Below are 20,680 nucleotides of genomic sequence, written 5' to 3'. Positions count from 1 at the left end.
CATTTTTGCAGGTTGTTGCCTGTACATTATCTATCCATTTAAAGCATTGCCATCCTCTGCACTAATAATCATAATAATCATTGTTGCGTATTTATCATATTTTAATTTTCACACTGGTTTTAACAACTTCTAGTAAATCAATTCTAAATATCCCTTCTTTGGGAAAAAACATTATTTAGTGTGCTACATTAGTGTTGGTACATTCACTTTCAAAATCTTGACATTTTAATAATGTTTTAAATACATCAGCATAGCACACTTTCTAGCAAGAACAAATACTGCTGTTTCTACAAAGCAATTAAAATCAGTACTCAAAAACATGTTGCCACAAATATTTCTTTCACAGAAAAAAAAATTATATTTTTGAAAGAAGCATTTAGAAAATTATTTCTGTCCAAATTTGAACTTACATTTTAGTAATGCCCTAATTAGATACAGTTGCCTAACGTTACGTTTAAACTGCTCCTTCAACTCTTCCTGCTACATTTCAAATTTTGAGCACACACCTGAGTTAAAAGCTCTATCATAGTCATCTTTGCTTCTACTTTCAACAGTTCTGTAAAATAATTTAGCTTTTTGTCAATATGGTTATTAAATCAGGGTCATACTAAAGGCTGATCTAGCCCCAGGAAACACTCGAATGTACTAGATTCAAAGCTGCATAATTCATGTGTCCTCGTGGAATTTTTAATTGATAAGAAAAAAATCCAGTCTCAGGTATTTGTTTCAATATTATTTAATATATTTATATATCACATTATCATTAACTGTCAATTGGGGTCATATACAATTTGACATGAATTATTACTATATTAAATATCATGTAACAAATGATTAAAGATAGGTTTTTGATAATCATTTCTTATAGGCTGCCTTTCTTAAAATAATTTATCCTCCCTGAGAAATTGTTGAAATCAAAAGCATGTACTAAACATGATACACTGTGTGATTAAATCTTTACATTTATCTATGTCTGAACGTTAATAAAACTCTAGAGAAATAATAAGATTGCTTTCATTAAAAGTAGAGACTTCAGCCATTTCCGCAGAAGCCAATAACCAGTCATACTGCAAATAAGAGGAGCACAATTAGCAGCAGAGGAGTCCTATAGGCTTTATGCAGAGTGTGCTTTGTTCAATGACAGAAAGGAAAAACTACAGCTTCTCCTAGACAGAGGCTCCATATTCATTCCTATAGGGCATGCCAATTGAGAAACACATTTCTGACCTTTCTCACTCTTAACTCTGCCTTGCCATCTCTGGAACCTACTTTATTTGGGGTATATATCACATATAAATTATAAATACTCTATGCACATAATCATTCACTAGTGTTTTTTTTTATTACTATTTTTGTCATGGCCTGGGTCTCTAAGAAAACTTCATTGCTTGACAACTAAAGTTTAACTGTTTAAACGCCACTTCTTAAATATAAACATTTTAAGGGAAATATATTTAAATTATTAGATTTCTCTGGTTCTTTTTTTTTTTGGATTCTGTGTTCATTTTCATTTTTTTTTAATATCTTTATTGGAGTATAATTGCTTTACAATTATGCTTTACAATGGTGTGTTAGTTTCTGCTTTATAACAAAGTGAATAAGCTATACATATATCCCCATAGCTCCTCCTTCTTGCATCTCCCTCCCACCCTCCCTACCCCACCCCTCTAGGTGGTCACAAAGCACCAATCTGATCTCCCTGTGTTAGGCGGATGCTTCCCACTAGCTATCTATTTTACATTTGGTCGTGTATATATGTCCATGCCACTCTCTCACTTTGTCCCAGCTTACCCTTCCCCATCCCCGTATCCTCAAGTCCATTCTCTATGTCTGCGTCTTTATTCCTGTTCTGCCCCTAGGTTCTTCAGAACCTTTTTTTTTTTTCGTTTTAGATTCCATATATATGTGTTAGTATACAATATTTGTTTTTCTCTTTCTGACTTACTTTATTCTGTATGACAGACTCTAGGTCCATCAACCTCATTACAAATAGCTCAATTTCGTTTCTTTTTATGGCTGAGTAATATTCCATTGTATATATGTGCCACATCTTCTTTATCCATTCATCTGTCAGTGGACATTTAGGTTGCTTCCATGTTCTGGCTATTGTAAATAGAGCTGAAATGAACATTGTGGTACATGACTCTTTTTGAATGATGGTTTTCTCGGGGTATATGCACAGTAGTGGGATTGCTGGGTCATATGGTAGTTCTAATTTTAGTTTTTTAAGGAAGCTCCATGCTGTTCTCCATAGTGGCTGTATCAATTTACATTCCCACCAACAGTGCAAGAGGGTTCCCTTTTCCCCACACCCTCTCCAGCATTTATTGTTTCTAGATTTTTTGATGATGGCTATTCTGACTGGTGTGAGATGATACCTCATTGTAGTTTTGATTTGCATGTCTCTAAGGATTAGTGATGTTGAGCATCCTTTCATGTGTTTGTTGGCGATCTGTATATCTTCTTTGGAGAAATGTCTATTTAGGTCTTCTGGCCATTTTTGGATTGGGTTGTTTGTTTTTTGATATTGAGCTGCATGAGCTGCTTGTAAGTTTTGGAGATTAATCCTTTGTCAGTTGCTTCATTTGCAAATATTTTCTCCCATTCTGAGGGTTGTCTATTCGTCTTGTTTATGGTTTCTTTTGCTGTGCAAAAGCTTTTAAGTTTCATTAGGTCCCATTTGGTTATTTTTGTTCTTTTTTCCATTTCTCTAGGAGGTGGGTCAAAAAGGATCTTGCTGTGATTAATGCCATAAAGAGTTCTGCCTATGTTTTCCTCTAAGAGTTTTATAGTGTCTGGCCTTACATTTAGGTCTTTAATCCATTTAGAGTTTATTTTTGTGTATGGCATTAGGGGTGTTCTAATTTCATTCTTTTACATGTAACTGTCCAGTTTTCCCAGCACCACTTATTGAGGAGGCTGTCTTTTCTCCATTGTATGTTCTTGCCTCCTTTATCAAAGATAAGGTGACCATATGTGCGTGGGTTTATCTCTGGGCTTTCTATCCTGTTCCATTAATCTATATTTCTGTTTTTGTGCCAGTACCATACTCTCTTGATTACTGTAGCTTTATAGTATAGTCTGAAGTCAGGGAGCCTGATTCCTCCAGCTCCATTTTTCTTTTTCAAGATTGCTTTGGCTATTTGGGGTCTTTTGTGTTTCCATACAAATTGTGAAAAAATTATTTCTAGTTCTGTGAAAAGTGCCATTGGTAGTTTGACAGGGATTGCACTCAATTTGTAGATTGCTTTGGGTAGTCTAGTCATTTTCACAATGTTGATTCCTCCAATCCAAGGACATGGTATATCTCTCCATCTGTTTCTATCATCTTTAATTTCTTTCATCAGTGTCTTATAATTTTCTGCATACAGGTCTTTTGTCTCCTTAGGTAGGTTTATTCCTAGGTATTTTATTCTTTTTCTTGTAATCGTAAATGGGATTGTTTCCTTAATTTCACTTTCAGATTTTTCATCAGTAGTGTATAGGAATGCAAGAGATTTCTGTGTATTAATTTTGTATCCTGCTACTTTACCAGATTCATTCATTAGCTCTAGTAGTTTTCTGGTAGCATCTTTAGGATTCTCTATGTATAGTATCATGTCATCTGCAAACAGTGACAGCTTTACTTCTTCTTTTCTGATTTGGATTCCTTTTATTTCTTTTTCTTCTCTGATTGCTGTGGTTAAAACTTCCAAAACTATGTTGAATAACTTCTCTGTTTCTTAAACAGAGTGTGTGGAACTTAATTTAGTCTTTCCTTATTACTCCACTACTATGTAAGAAAATCGCTGCAGATTTAATAATCTCTTGTGAGATACGTATTTAGTGGGGTTATACTATGAATCTTGGATTCCTGGAAAATCCTCTAATGATGGCTTCTTTATCTGTTTTTCTTGCTTCCAGTTCACAAAGGTGAATTTCACTTCTTGGTAATAGAACATAGAACTTCTCCTAGATCCATGACTAAATCAAATATCATATCAATGTCTTACCCTCCAGGAAATCTTTTTCACTATTTCTGTTACTTTTAAAACTTGAGACTAGCATTTAAAACTTCACATTTTTTTCATGAAGAATTTAATGAAATACAAACACCCCTTCAACTTACTTTAACTAGAATTGTTCCAAGTTTTGTTTTGTTTTTGTTATTATCAGAGCAAAAACATCTGGACCTAAGTTTAACTGAAAGCCCAACATTGAAAGCTTTGGAGTTAATGGTATCCAAGATGCAATCTGATATCAATATTTTGATTATTGCACTATTTCTGTTGTCTTGATTTATATTTTCTTGATCAAAAGAGGTCAAAGTTTGATATGGTGAGGCCTAGAACCCACCTCAGTTACTGTGGAGTATAAGAAGCCAAGGTTTTCACCATGTAGTGACTGATAAAGAAGCAAGCAGATGCAGTCCATAATTGATAACTATGTCTGTTGATAGCAAATAAAGTGGACTAAAACCACAGTGCTTTTAATCAGACCAAAGGCTTACACTGATCTCAGCAGAAATTTCATTTACAATATCTAGACTGCTGGGTTTCAATTTTGGCAAATCTGTATAGTTTAAAAGGATTGGAGAGCAAATTATTCTGAACAGTACTTGAGACATAGGAGATCAGTTAAATGGCTGCTTTCCTATTGTTTTCTTTTTGGTATTACTTAAAGGAAATCATAAAATCCTTTGCTTTTCTCAATAAATCAGTGTGTGGAAAACAGATGTTTATGTGGACAAGGTAAACCATCTGGCCAAGAGTTTTCATTGTGGGAAAGATTTAATTAGGAATTAAATTATATTAGGGCCATAATGGTAATCAGACTTCCTATTTCTTCTTGAGTCACTTTGGGTAATTTCTTTCTTTCAAGGAAGTTGTCCATTTGTAATAGAGAGGCTAACACTAATTTCGTCTAATAGCTTATAAAACTCAACCCTCTCACTTTGCTTTCTGCCCCATATCTATGCAAGTTGATATGAAAGCTCAGATGAAAGCTGGATTTTTGTTGACATTATCTACTATTTCTGTTTCATTGATTTCCATTATTATCTGTACTATTTCCTTTTTTTTCCTTATTTAAGGGTTAATTTGTCTCCTTCTTCTGACATATTAAGATGGGTGTTTACACAATGTATTTAATAATTTTATCTCTCTAATTTGAAAGCATTTGAATAAGAGTAATAATTTGTGGCATTTGAAGTAACTAATCTTCCCTGAAAACCACTTTAGCTGCATCCCTAAATTTGAATAGGTTATGTGTTCATTTTCATTCAGTTTCAAAATACTTTCTAATTTCCCTGTGATTTTGCAATTAAAAGTTATGGTTGTGGTGGTGGTAAAGGTTTATTTATTTTAAAATGTCTCGGGTTTTTCTAGAGATTTTGTAATTAAATAACATTATGGAGAGAAACATCCTTTATATGATTTTTTAAATGTTTAAAATTTGTTGATACATGTTTTATGACTCATTTTATGGTTGAATTTGTTGAATGCTCTATTAATATTTGAAAATAATATGTTGGCTTTTTTAATGGAGTGTTCTATAAATCATTTTAATTAATTTTTTCAATTATTTTATATTTATTAACATACTCAACATGTCCAATCATCATTTATTTGTGTCAATCTCTATTTCTATCTGGTATCATTTCCCTTTGGCCTGAGAATCTTTTTTTTTTTTCAACATTTATTATTAAAAGAATCTTAAAATCCTACTTTTCCTTAACATATATTGAATTGCAGAACTATTGGTGACAAATTCTCTTTGCTTTTATTTTTGGAAATATTTTTCTTTGCTTTAAAGGATATTCTCTGGATATAATATTCTCTGTTGACAGTATTTTTTGTTTTTTTTTCTTTCATCACTCTAAGGAACTTGTATTGTCTTCTGGTTTGCATAGTCTGGAGTCATCCCTATATGTGTTCCTCTGTATAAAAAAAAAATCTATTTTTCATTTCTTTAAAGACTTTATCACTTGTTTTTTAAGCAATTTTATTGTGATAGGTTTTGTTGCAGAATTTTTTAATTTCTTTTTTGAATGAGTTCCTTGATATTTATGTATTTGTGGACATATTTTTCAATGAATTTGGGAAAGTATCACTCAGTATTTTTTTTTTTTTTTTTGCGGTACGCACGCCTCTCACTGTTGTGGCCTCTCCCATTGTGGAGCACAGGCTCCGGATGCGCAGGCATAGCAGCCATGGCTCATGGGCCTAGCCGCTCTGCGGCATGTGAGATCTTCCCGGACTGGGGCACGAACCCATGTCCCCTGCATCGGCAGGCGGACTCTCAACCACTGCGCCACCAGGGAAGCCCTCACTCAGTATTTTTATAAGCACCTACACTCATATGTTAGATCACTCAAAATCACTGAGGCTCTTTTTTTAAAAGCTTTTTTTTTCAGTCATTTTTCTTTCTCTGTTTCAATCTGAATACCTTTCATTGCTATATTTTTAAATTCCCCGATACTTTCTTTATGCAGTGTTTAATCCACTGTCATATGCAGTAAGATTTTAAATTCAGATATCATATTTTTTACCTCTAGGAGTTTTACTTGAGTCTTGTTTTATATTTTCCATTTATTTGCTCATTATGTTCATTGTTTCCTTTAAGTACTTGTAAATAGTTTTTAACAGCAGTTTTAACATCTGTGTCTGCTAATTTCTTATTCCTAGTTTTCTAAGGACTGAATTTTATCTCGATGATTTTGCTTTTTGTTATATCTATTGATATTTGATTAGATGCTAGAGTCTGTAATTTTGATTTTCTGAATGTCTTTATCAATGTATTGATAATTTTTTTTAATCTGTATTATTTGTTAGGTTAAATAAGAATAACCCATTTAAAAAATATTTCCACTACTTCCTATTAATACAAAGATGAGAATAAAAACAAATTCATCATATCAAAATATCCCTCACAGTGTGAGATTTTTCTACCAAGTAAACAAGTTGTGCCATTTTCTAGGAGTTTACTATTACAAGTTTATTTAATTGCTAAGAAGTGACGTTTCATTTCTCAGTAAGGAGCAGTTCAGGGCCACCTGGACATCCAAATCAGTTTATTATTGTTTTCTGTAAAGCTCAATTTCTCTAACAAGTTGCAGGGAGTCATTGCCCGAAAATTGTCAGAACCACCACTGCAACTTCTAGGCCAGGAAATTAGGTAATTCTCTCCTAGAGGATTTTTTTTTTTAATGCAAGGCAATACATGAAGACTTATAGGGATTTCTCACAAAACACATTAGAAAATTTGAGTCTTATACAGGAGATACCTTCTCAGGGAGTGTTGGAGAAAGGAATACTCTCAGTTTTTGAACATGCAAGTGGGAGACTTATCCCTCTAGTGAAGTTGGTGGAATAAGAACAAGGGAGGCCTAGAATATAGCTCTTATCCAAACTCTGTGAACCCAGTTGGATATATGGATTGAGATCTGTGTATCACTTATTAGGAGACATTAGTAACTGGAGTACACCAAAGTGAGAATTCCTAGCATTGTAACATCTTGAAAATTTTTACTGCATTTATTCTGCATAACATTTGTGGGTAAAATTTGATCAAAAACCTCACATTTTTTCTTCTGGAGCCTTTCATCTACTATGTATACTTCCTCACAACCTATCCTAAACGCCTACTCTTTGCCGTTTCAGAGGAGAAAAACCTCATTCTCTCCCTGACTTTGATGACATTTTAGCTACTGTATAAAGCAGAAAAGGGGCATGGGGCATGCCATATACTAATGGACTTAATTTAGTTGGAGCAAAGGCAATATTATGGCAGGAGAGAAGGATGTTAAGATGGGTACAAACATAGGTAAATATCCCTTATCTCACTGCTTCTTTAAATTAGGTCTTACATAAATAATGTTTTTTGTAAATTCAGAGGTTCGATTATCTATTGGAATAAGGAGGAGAAAAGGGGAAATTTAGTAAATAAAATTTGAAATAGATGTTATGGAAAATGGGAGATTAAACTAAATGAGAAATATAGTAGGACTGCCAAACATTTTTGATAGTCTATTGGAGTCGTTAATCATTAATTTAGAGTAGAACCAATTTTCCTCGTATATTACTTTCTCTCAGTGTTCTCTCATCTTCTCAGGTAAACTGTCCAATACAATGACACAAAGACACAGCAGATGAATATTAAAATATGGGTTAAAATTGACTTCTTTTCATTCTAGCCCATATGTTTAACAACTTTGTACTAAAATATATGTGTATATAACATATATGTGTATATACTTAGAAGTTACAGCCCTTATAGTGAAGAGTATTATTCAAGTATGTTAATCTTATATCAATTAATAAAAAAAACCTAGACACATTTAGAAACTCTCACCATCCATCAAGTTTTCTTTAGTACACCTTCCTTTATATACATTAAATACTAAAAAGGCTTTTTACAAAAACAAAATATTTTATAATTCTTCTTACCTTTAAGGTTTAATGTTTACTATTGGAGTTACAGAAAAATTATGAAAATGCTTGAAACTTTGCACCAAAGGCAATGGCTGCAAAAGCTTGTTATTGAAATGGAGCAATGGGTTGCAAAAAAAAAAAAAAAAAACGAATTGAAAATCAATCAGCATCTCTTTCTCTCCACCTTCCCCCAGGCTTGTAGAAGATAGAGTTTGAGAATTACCTACCCTTTCTTTAACATGTTTTGTATAGCACGTATGAAAAGAAATCATCTGAATATCATTATGAATTAGTTATTCTCTCTAATCCAAATTTAAACTGAGACCAACTATAATTTACCTAAAAATACTAAGAACTCATGAGTCATAAATTACACAAAAATCCCATGTAAATGTGAATACTTTTAAAAAAGAAACCTATGGGGGGGGCACTGTGGAAAAGACTTCTAAACAAATGTCAGCAAATTTTTGACTAGAGGAGGGATTGATAAAAATGGAATACTCAAAAGCAGCTTCCAAAAGCAGATGGAGATTCAAATTAATAAAAACCAAAACTATCTAGTAATTAGAACTCTACAATAGAAAATAAATTGCTTTGCAGAATTCATACTCCCAGCTAACAAAAATATTCATGCAGAAGCCAGAGAAACTGGCTGGAACCTTTAAAGTAGATACCTGCTTTAGATAAGAGTTGAGAATAGAAAATTAACACTAATACTTCATGCCTTTCTAAATTGACTTTTCAGTAATGAAAAATGATTCTGGAATATCAATGTCTGTGTAGGGTATAGAAAAAAACTTTAAGAGGAAAAGGCTTACAGCAGGAAAACCAACAAAAGTGCTCATTGTTATTTAAATTAATTATTAAGTCATTAAAAATAATCATGTCCCCTGATTTGGAAATCTGAATTGTGATCACAGCTTTGTGAAAATCAGTCATGTTAGTGTATTATTGATGGTTCGAACTCCCAATTATGAAAGACTCAGAAGACAGCTAATGGCTCCTATCACATGAATTTGTAGAGAAAATTAAATATAATATATTACTTAATGAAGCATAGAGGCTATTAGTGCTATTACCTGTAAACACTTGCAGAAAATGAAAAAGAGGATTAGTTTTGTGTTGCTACAAACCCTCAAGTGACATATAGCAAGGTCAACTGGAAAGGATGAGGAAATATTAGAATGTTGTGAACAGACAGTAATAGAGTTGAATTGTAAACAAACAACCCTTAAAAAGAAGGAAATATAATTCTACTTAGGACATTCTTTTTAAAGAGAGTACATATTCAAAGATTACCATGAATATTTCCATCATTTCAGACATAAGAAAAAAATAGCATCATGACTTTAATTTTATCTTGGGTCATTCTAAACTTTATATTACTTAAAGAAGGTAAAATGGATAGTATGTTAGTCAAGATTCTCCTGAGAAACAGAACCAATAGGAGATATACAGATCTTCCTTGACTTATGATGGGGTTACATCCTAATAAGGCCATCATAAATTGAAAATATTGTAAGTCAAAAAATGCATTTAATACACCTAACCTACTGAACATTATAGCTTAGCCTAACCTACCTTAAACATGCTCAGAACATTTCCATTAGCCTACCGTCGGGCAAAATCATCTAGCACAAAGCCTATTTCATAGAAAAGAATATCTCATATAATTTATTGGATACTGTACTGAAAGTGAAAAACAGAATGGTTATATGGGTACAGAATGGGTTTGAGTGTATCATTTGTTTACTATTGCGATCACATTGCTGACTGGTAGCTGCAGCTCACTGCCAGTGCCCAGCATCATGAGAGTAGCATAATGCATATTGCTAGCCCAGGAAAACATCAAATTCAAAATTCAAAGTACAGTTTCTACTAAATGCATATCATTTTTGCATCTTCATAAAGTTGAAAGATCATTAAGTCAGGGATCATCTGTCTAGATATCTCCAAGTATTAATAAATATATTTATTTATAATTGGCTCACACAATTATGAAGACCAAGAAGTTTCATGATCTGCAGTCTTCGAGCTGGAGAACCAGGAAAGCCAGTGGTGTAATTAAATCTGAGACCATAGTCTTGAGAACCAAGACGCCTATGTCTGAAGGCAGGGGAAGATGGATGTCTCTACTCAAAGAAAGATTGAATTTGCCCTTCTATCACCTTTTGTTCTATTCAGACCCTGAATGGATTGTTTGATGCCCATCCACATTGGTCAGAGTGATCTCTTTACTTAGTTTACCAATTCAAATGCTAATCTCTTCCAGAAACCCCCTCACAGACACATTCAGAAATGTTTTACCAGCTATCTGGGTGCCTCTCAGTCCAGTCAGGTTGACGCATAAAATCACATCATAGGTAGTTAAGTCAGAACATAAACTTTTAATCTGGATCAACCGAATCGAACTCATGTCCTGGTACTGGGATGCTGGCCAGTTGAATACATCTCAATAGATCACTTTTAAACAATAATGATGGTAGCTTCTATAAAATGAGAATAATAAAGTGTTTGAACTGACACCTTTATTGAAGAGACAATAAAGAGACTATAAAAGTCATCTCAGCAATAAATAACAAGTTTCATCTTTATTGGGAACTCTAAATAATTGATACTGATGGCCCAGAGCATTGTATGGAAAGTTTGAGTCACTACTGAAACTTAACAATGAAAAACATAATCATCAATTAACAGTGTCTGTCCTGGACACAGGATAGGAAGGTGTGTGTACTATGGATTTACCAATCCCAATCTCTTGTAAGGGTCTCTCTCCTTTGAAACTTCTCACCTCTGTCTTAGAAAACAAAAAACTGAAACCTAGAGAGATCATATGTCTGATAAGAAGGAATGTGGGACTAGCTGTTAATCTTTCTATTATTATCATAGTTTATTCCAATTTTGTTGCTACTTCTTGGATTCTTAAAGTAATAAAATAAATTTATTTTTGTATGTATTCCTCTAGAATTCAATCTTATCACTCAATTTCTCTCTATTCCAGTATTATCAATTTAAATTGAGTAAGCACATTTTATTTATTATTATGCTATTGTAAAAAAAAGAAATATAACTACTAAGGGTTGAATGTTTAAGTTAAAACGCTTATGTTTAGTAATAATGTCAATAAGGCACTATGATTATAAGAACACTTAAAAATCAAATGGAGAGATGAGACATAATCAAGAGACTTGAACTTATCTTTTTAAAAATATTTGATATTTACAACAAGCTAACAAGAAACAATTTCATTTTGACAAAATCACATTATTTCAACCTATATTTAATTTGAGTAACTCATTTGAGTTAGCTACCATTCCAACAAATTTAAATTCATGATATGGTGTCCCACAGATAGAGCATAACTATAACACATTGGTTATTTCACCTTTTCCTAGGATCAGTCTATGGGTGCCTTCTGCTCTTGCTTTATTGGCAAGTACACTATCCCTTGAAATCCAGTAGGAACCATATCTCCTTATGGGCCAAATGGCTGATTTTTAAAGTGTTAAGTGGCAACTTCTTTCATCATATCCTGAATGACAACCTGTGTTTCCCTTCTCTTATTCCATAATATTCCCTCTGTTCTTAAACACGTATGTTTTCTTGTGTTATCCCAGTCTTTTCTGTGGATCTTCTACCATGTATATTGTGAAGTCATAAGGAACCCTCCCTTTTGCCAAACAGTTAAAGCAGTGATCTCTGGGGGGAGATTGGAAAAAAATAATAATTTTTAATTTTGACTTTGTTTTATACAATTTATATACTTATATTATTTTAACATAATATAGTATATTTACTTTTAGAAAAATGGAATATTTTTATAAAGTTTGCCTTTGTACTTTAAATTTCTATGCAGTTTTTCTTGGCTCTTTATGGAAATATTAATGAAACATCACAATGAATGGTACATAATATTATTCATGAGATTCTAATGAGAAGCATGATATATCTATTACTTATTTGATATTAAAAAGGTATTTTATAGACTTATATTCAGAGCTTAACATAATTTTGTTATTTCATTTTCATATCTCTTACCTTTACACTTAGGCAATTTCTTTTAGATTTTGCTCTCAGAATCATAATATGCATCTTTAATTTATCATAATATATTTAACGTTAGTACTGTACTATTTCATGTAAAATGTAAGAAACTTGCAAAAGCAGTTTTAATATGCTCTATTCATAGTACTTTGTCATACATATTACATCAACATATGTTACAAACCAAATACAATATTATAATTCTTTCTGAAAGCAGTACTATATTTTTAAGAATAGAGAAAAAATCTACATTATGCATATCGCTATGTAATATTTACCATTTTGGGTGTTCTTTACTTTTTCTTATAGATCTGAGTTTTCATCTGGCTATTTTCTTTTAGCTGAAATCCCTTCATTAGTACTTCTTATGTGCAGATTTGCCAGCAAAGAATTACCTCACTTTTCTTTATAGGAAAATGCCTTTATTTTACCTTCATTTCCAAAGGATATGTTTGCAGGATATAGAATTTTTCAATGACAGGACTCTGATCCCTTTCAACATATTAAAGTTGTGATTCTACCATTTTCTATTATACATGTTCTCTAGTGAAAATTCAGCCATTATCTTTACGTCCTCTATGTAATGTCTTTTTGTCTCTGGTTGCTTTTAAGATTTTTACTTTTTAATCTTCAGTTTTATATTACTTGACTATGATGTGCCCAGGTATGGTTTTCTTTATTTTTATTCTGTAATGGTGCCTTGAAAATCTCAGATCACAAGTTGTAGTCTTTGAATAATTTATGTAGAACTTTTTCTTTAGGTTTAGAGGTTACTTGTCTTCTGTACATGGAAGACAAAATAATACCCTAACTCCATACCTACCATTCACACTCTGTTTTCTAAGGTAACCACCACCTGGTGAATATATTTTCTAACTTTTTTTTTATGCTCATAAACACACATATGCTTGTTTTAAAAAATTAATATTACACTTACTGCTCTGTACTTGGTGCTCATCATTTAATGAAATATTATAACTAACATTCCAGGTAAATAGTTAATACTTAAGAAATGTCTAGACCATTTTATTAAATAGTGGCATGCTGTTCCATATTAGATAATTAGCATAATTAATTAAACCATTCCTTTATGAATATTCAGGTGGTTTCCAGTTTGTTACCACTTTGTTTAATTATAAGTAAAGGTATGACTATACTTGTGTTTTAAAAAGACCACTCCATATCCAGAAGACAGGAAATCTTAAACAAGGAAAAGTCAGCTGTATAAAAATTATTTACAAAGTGGCTTAAAGATTTGAAGAAATCATTTGGAAGGAAATAATATGTACAGTAAGACTAGCTGGGACAGAAAGGCAAAGGAACATTCTAGAAAAATACTTCTGTATGGGCACATTTGTGTGGGTGAGTACAAACAGTTCATTATTGAAAACTTGAAATTGGAGACAAGAAACGATAGAAGATGACATCTAACTAATATTCATGGTCCAGACAGTAAAAGTCCCACAAGTGAGTTTGTTCCATGGACTACAGTTTTTTGCTGACTTTTTCTGTTTCAAATATATCAAAATAATACTGTTATTTAAACTTGTATGTTTTCATTTTTTTCCTTAGTCTGTGAAAGGAGCATAATTCAACTCAGTTTTACTTTTCTTCAGATTCCTAAGGGTATTCTCATTTATAAAGCAGAAAAGAAAATGAATGTGGGTTAAATAATAATCATTTAATGTGAAATACAACTATCAATTACAGAAATTCATTAATTAAAGTAAATATTTGCCAACAGTTCTATATCCTTGCAGTATTTTCAAGATTTTCTATCAAAACACACTCATTAAATTTTATATGTTAATCAGAATGTTTACCATTTAATTTTGCCCATCATTGCTTTATATTTAGATTTTGAAATCTTTTTCCACTATAATTTTGAAGCAATTAGCTCACAAGAAAAAAAAAATAATTTGCAGGTTTGTGTAACTGCACAGATGTTAGTCTGCTACACTAGGAAGAAAACAATAGCAGGATTCTAAGATTTTCCTTCAAAGAGAAAATAAAGAGACAAGAACATGCACACATTAAGTTGTTCTTCACTTGATAATTCCTATAAATCTATTTAAAAGTTGCATACAGTAGATTGAGCTTAATAAAAGTGTGGTACTGAAAATTGTTTCTGAGCTCCTGAGATTAGTCTAAGCAACTTTTAGAAAACTAATTAGTATATGGGAAAAAATGTAATTAAAAGAGACATACTAAGCCATTGTGGATGATTTACTCTTTTTATTTCTTACTTTTACATGAACTTAAAGACAGGAAATCAAAAATAAAGAAATTATTTTTCATTCAGCTGTACCAAAGTTTAAGAACTTAAATTTGAAACAGCTTTATCAGTTGACTTTTCTCTGTTGAGAGGGTTTTAAATAAGTTCAGTTGTGAAGACCATTACAAAGGTGGACATAAACCTCAAATTTTATACAAATATTTAATTACTCCTAACCAAACTGCCCCTCAACTTGTTCTGAAACATTCTTATGCAAAGGATACTGTAAATTACGTATATACATTTATATTAGAGAGAGGCTCCATTAAGTATTTTAATTAAATATTCATTGAAATTATCTGCATGTATAAAATTAAATAATTTTTAGTGTGTATATTATTTTATTATTCTGCATATCTGCTCTTCCAAGTACTGATCTACTGACATTATTGGTCTGTACACATAAAAATATCAATTCTGTTGACAAAATTACATTTAACTAATTGGTATCATTATTACTTTATCTAATAAATAGTTTTGAAATGTACTAGATGAATTGCATGACCTTATACTACCTAGTCATTATTGACATCTTCACACTTCTTTCCATCATTGATTCTTAAGGAGTTTTCCTCTCAGCCTGCTCTTATGTCATATTTTTAATAAAGTGGCGAATACATGACCTTATTCATCCTTGACTGTGAGGTACAATGGCAAACCAGGATTTCCACTGGGATGCTATGGCTGGCATCTTCACAAGTAAGGTCAGATTACCAATGATGGAGCTTTAGAAGTTTCAGAATTCAAGTTCACCCTGGATAAGTTTGGATGCTTATCTGAAGCTTATTCAAACCTTCTGAATCAGTAAAATTGAGCTGTAAATGTCACAAAGCAGACTTTCTCATGAGATTTACTATACTTTAACTTCTTTTCCAAACCAGGAAAACCAAGAGGATATTTTCTCTTGCAATGTCCTTGTGGCTCTTTTTCAATCCATAAATCAAAGGGTGAGAATGGAAATGCAAGGGAAAAAACAGACAGAATCTAAATTTACTTTCATATATATATATGTGTGTGTGTGTGTGTATTTACATGTATGGAGATTTTATAAAATGCAGTTGGCAAAATTGGAAAACATTCTATTCTTATTGAATTTTTCAAACCTAAAATGTGTCTGGGTCCAGTTTTCTCATTCAATGAGTATGTGGAATTAATAGAATTTATGTCATTAATGGATTTTCAAGATCAGTCAGAGAATCAGTCTATGAAACTGCACTTCTAATCTCTAAAAAGCCATCCCACCAATGTGGATATTGAGCAAATCTAGAAGGAATATTTAATACCTAAGCTCCTTCAAATCTTATGCCAAGAAGAAATAATATAAATTCAGGACCAATGTCATATGTCTATAATTTTAGTTATCTATCTACATAAAGTTTACATTTTTACATATTTTTATTTCAAATCCTGGTAATTAAGTGGAATGCTTGGCATAGTGACTGATAGTAGTAACATAAAGGTAAGTAAATCAGCTAGTGGGCACACTTCCTGCATTTGCCTGTCAAGTTTGTCACTTTTTTGCCCTTGTATCTTGGCAGCCAACAGAATCTAAGAGCCTCTGGTTCCTAATCTGTAAATACAGATAATGATAACACTTAATTCATTAGTGTTGGTGAATTTAAGAGATAAGCGCTAATATCCTAGCACAGTGCCAAGCATAAAATTAGTATTAATGTCATTATTATTATTTATCTAAACTCATTTCTCTATGCTTATATTAAATATTGTACCCTATGTGTCATGAAGTGTAGAGTAGGGCTTATAATATTTTAGCTTCCTACATTCAGAATATTACATTTTCTACAAAATATCTTTCTTTGAGAGTCTTGTCATCTCTCTACTACTCTCTACTATTCCACTTTTCTGTCTTTCAATATCCTTCCACTTATTCCCTACTCATTCATCAAGGACATAAACTTGTGTACCAATTCATACATAAATTCTTACAGATACCCTGTGAAATGTGTCAACAGCAGGAACTCTCCCAATTTTGAAATCAATGCTAATTGTATATGGTGAGCAATTCCTTCTCAAACTAGATACGGAAAGATAACCTAAGAATGGGTTAAATTAGAGTAGCTTATTTCCCTCTATTGTGAAAATTAAAATGTAAGCCTCATTTGTTAAAAAAAAAAATCAGGAAATGTGTTATTATTTTCCAGGAGTACTATTGCTAAGTTTTACTATTCTATTTGATATTTTGTAAATAACCCCACAGTATCTATAGGCAAAGTTCCATAACCTGAGGAGAACTGCAATATAGTAGATACCTATATGACTGGAAGAAGACTACCTAAAAACTTAGAAATGTATAACATGTGGCGTAGAACTTTCTATATTATGAGTACTTCCTGACCCAGAACCATTCAGTTGTGTGTCCAGGGTACAATAACTTACCCTTGAAGGAATCACTAGGATGAGTCACAAAGAATTGGACTCAAAAGGCTAGAAAGACTAAGAGGACTCTTTTTATTAAAGGGCTTATTTTAGTACTATTTACTTCCTGCTGATCTTTTATAAATCTTTCTAGTCTCATAAATCTTTAGTCTCCTCTCAATCTCTTTTTCATATGTTAATATATTTTAAGAAAGGGAAACTGATGCCAATTTTCTTCTGATATTATTGCCTTAAGGAACAAAAAGAGAACACTCCAGCTTTAGGAAAATGAATGCTCATACAATGAATTGCATTAGTAAAGTAACACCACACTCTATACCTACAATTAGAGCAACAGTTATTTCTGTATTCCTATACAAATTGATAGAGTTAGTATATTTATGAATTTACTATCCCAAATGCTTTATTTCACAGCCATTTTTTATCATGAGAAAACATAGATAATTCCCAAAGACTCTTAAATAACATTTAATAAGTGAATAAATAGAGCCAAATGCACAGCTTCCACTTTTTAGTCATTGAACAATTTTGTTTTTGCTAGTTTGAGGTTATCTGAGGGCGAACTGAAAGGAAAAAGAGAAAAGAATTAAGAATAGAATACTCACTTCTCAGTACCTTGACCTTCCTCCATTTGAGAGCCTCAGCACTTCTCCATTGCCTCATGTTGGGTTCCATCTGTGGGTTCCAAAATTCTAATAACTCTTACTATAAAAATTTACTCCTTCAAATCGCTCAATTCTTACTTTCATTTAACCTCCTTTCAACTCAGTAAATTTTCTAATGCATGGCTTTTCCTTTCTCTTTGAGTCTCACTTGCACAGCACTAGCTACTAGTCTCAACTTACTCTGAATAAACTACCTTATTTTGCCATCAATTCAATTCTCTCACACTGATAACTTCAAATACCTAAGCTTCTTGTTCATCCACACTAGTGGGTGGCCTTATTTCCTCAGAATCCAATCAATGCCCGTTCTTATTCTATTTAGGGAAAAAAAAAAAAAGTACATTAGTTTCTCACGCCTGTTTTAACAAATTACCACAAAGCTTGGTACCTAAAACAGCATACTTCTCTTGAAAACAATCACACTTTTTAGGGTCATCCAAAATCAGTTTTCCTGGGCTGAAATCAAAGTGACAGGAGGGCCAGTTTCCCTCTAGGGAGTCTGGGAAGATCAATTCCTTGTCTTTTCCAGCTTTCAGCTACATTTTTTACATTTCTTGGCTCATGGCTCTTTTCTTCATCTTCAAAGACAGCAGCATAGTATCTTGCTTCAGTTCCTACATTGTCTTCTGTCTCTGTAGTCAAATCACCCTCAGCTTCTCTCTTATGAAAACACTCTTGATTATATTTATGGCCCACCTCGATAATTCAGGATTATCTCACCATCTCAAGAGCCTTAATTTAATCACATCTGCAAAATTCCTTTTGCTACAAGATTCCAGGGGTTAGGACCTGGATATTTTGGGAGGCCATTAGTCATCCTACCAAAATCCAGGTAGTTTTCACTGCTGGAGAAAAATTATGATTGTGTTGGTGGGTGCTATTACAAATCCTTGGTCTTCAGTTTCATTTAAATCTCCAACCACTGCCATCATTCTACTTTATGGTGAATTAAGAGTCCCAAGGTTCACTGTACCATTTCCTACCTCAGTTGCACTGGATGACTTATCCATAGGGTTACTTTAGTAAAATCTCTGCAGCCAGTACCTCATATTCTGCTCTAATTCTTGGATTAGGATTATTTAGTCAAGCATACAAACAGAATTTTGGACCTGTCCCGATCTCTTGTATTCCCTCTACCCTACTCTTCTGTAAGATTTCAGTGTTCCATATTTCAGAAAAAATGAGAATATCTGAAACATATTATGCTCCTTCATACTTTTTCACTTGTGATTTCTTCTTTCAGCAACTTCTCTTTGCATCTCACTTAAATGATTCTACCTTGATTAGTTCCAAGTCATAATCTGATATTTCCAGTTTTTGATTAAATACTTATAAGTTAAAAATTAACATAGACTATTACCCAATAACATGTGACACCTCAGCCTTTTTTATTAAACAGTAATATTACCAAAGTATGACATAAGTTTTTATGTACTCCACCATGCTCAAGCAGAGTACTTCGAAATCATATCTACTTCCATGAAGCTTCATGCTGCAAGCTATACATCTCAATAAGAAAAATCTTCAGTCGTATTTTTAAAGAGGTAATATGTTTAATTAATTTAAAAAGAAGAAGAAGTTGTGTATAGTTTGGGAGGATGAATTAAATCATCTATGCTCTAGATAAAGCAAAGATTTGCTTTGCTAAAAAAAAAAAAAACAAAATCTATACCTAAGGATAATGGGAAATAATGTTAAGATGACGTCTGCAGAGAGAGCCTTCACAGTAAGCTATAAAAGTTTGAAACAGAAGACAGTAAGAGTCAACCTACAGCATGGGAAAATTTTCATAGTATTTATATTGACCAGAGAGAAAATTTTATTGAATAAAAATAGGTAAATATATTAGTTTATATACTATATATAACAAATATTTTTAAGTGTTTTTAAAACTATACCTGCTATGACATTTTTTTAAGCAAAGGCAGGGGAACAAAAGAATCCATAAAAAGAAAAACTACTGGCCAGGGATATGAAAATAAGGAAGTATATTTAAGGTATTTGGAGGTAGAAGTAGGAGAATAACTTGGCAATAAAACATATTTAAAATACAACCAGACTTCACATTCTTGCATAAGATACACCAGGAAAGCTTGATGTAAATCTATATGGCGAGGAACCCCACTTCAATATTTGGCTTCAGGAAGACTATAGATAGATATCAGGAATCTGTTTTTGTATTGTTTTGCTTTGTTGTGCTGCTTTTTTTTTTAACAAGTCCGTATTATGACTCTGATGCACAACAAAGTTTGGAAGACTTTTTAGTAGTTTAGTTTTGTAGGGTTTAAAAGGATAAGAAGGGGCTAGAGGGAAAGGTATTTTAGACAGTAATAAAAATAGTCAGCAATTATTTGAGCACGTATTTTTTGAATACACTTCTTCAAAATCTTTATATATACTATCCCATTTATTTGTAACAATGCAATATAGTATGCTCTTTATCACACCCATTTTATTGATATATAAACAGAGAGTCAAAAATATGAAGTAAATTGTCTTGAGTGATAATGTTGAATCAGCGCTCAATTCTGGACATTAATACCAGAGTCATCACTTAGTAAATGTGTGACAATGTTTTGCTGGTGACCTCAGATAACCAGCCCCAAAGGAAGTTTTAGAAAGGAGTAATGCAAGAGAGATGTATAGGAAGGTTACCTGTACATTCTTTCCAAGAACATACATCTCTAATGTGATTACATGCATGACACAAATGCATAATCATTCAAAGTCCAAATTTGCTAAAACAGTGCAATAATGTAGTTTCTCTGTTGAGATGAAGAAATATGTATAAAAGTATCCACAAGTATTCACCCCCCAATGCCATCATCCTATATTTATAGCCTACCACCTGAGTAAAAGAGCTAAAAACCAAAAATGACATGAATAGA

The sequence above is a fragment of the Monodon monoceros genome, unplaced genomic scaffold, assembly GCF_005190385.1.
Source record: "Monodon monoceros isolate NGI ecotype Baffin Bay Population unplaced genomic scaffold, NGI_Narwhal_1 Super_Scaffold_20, whole genome shotgun sequence".
Classification (NCBI taxonomy): Eukaryota; Metazoa; Chordata; class Mammalia; order Artiodactyla; family Monodontidae; genus Monodon; species Monodon monoceros.
This window is presented reverse-complemented; position numbering follows the sequence as displayed.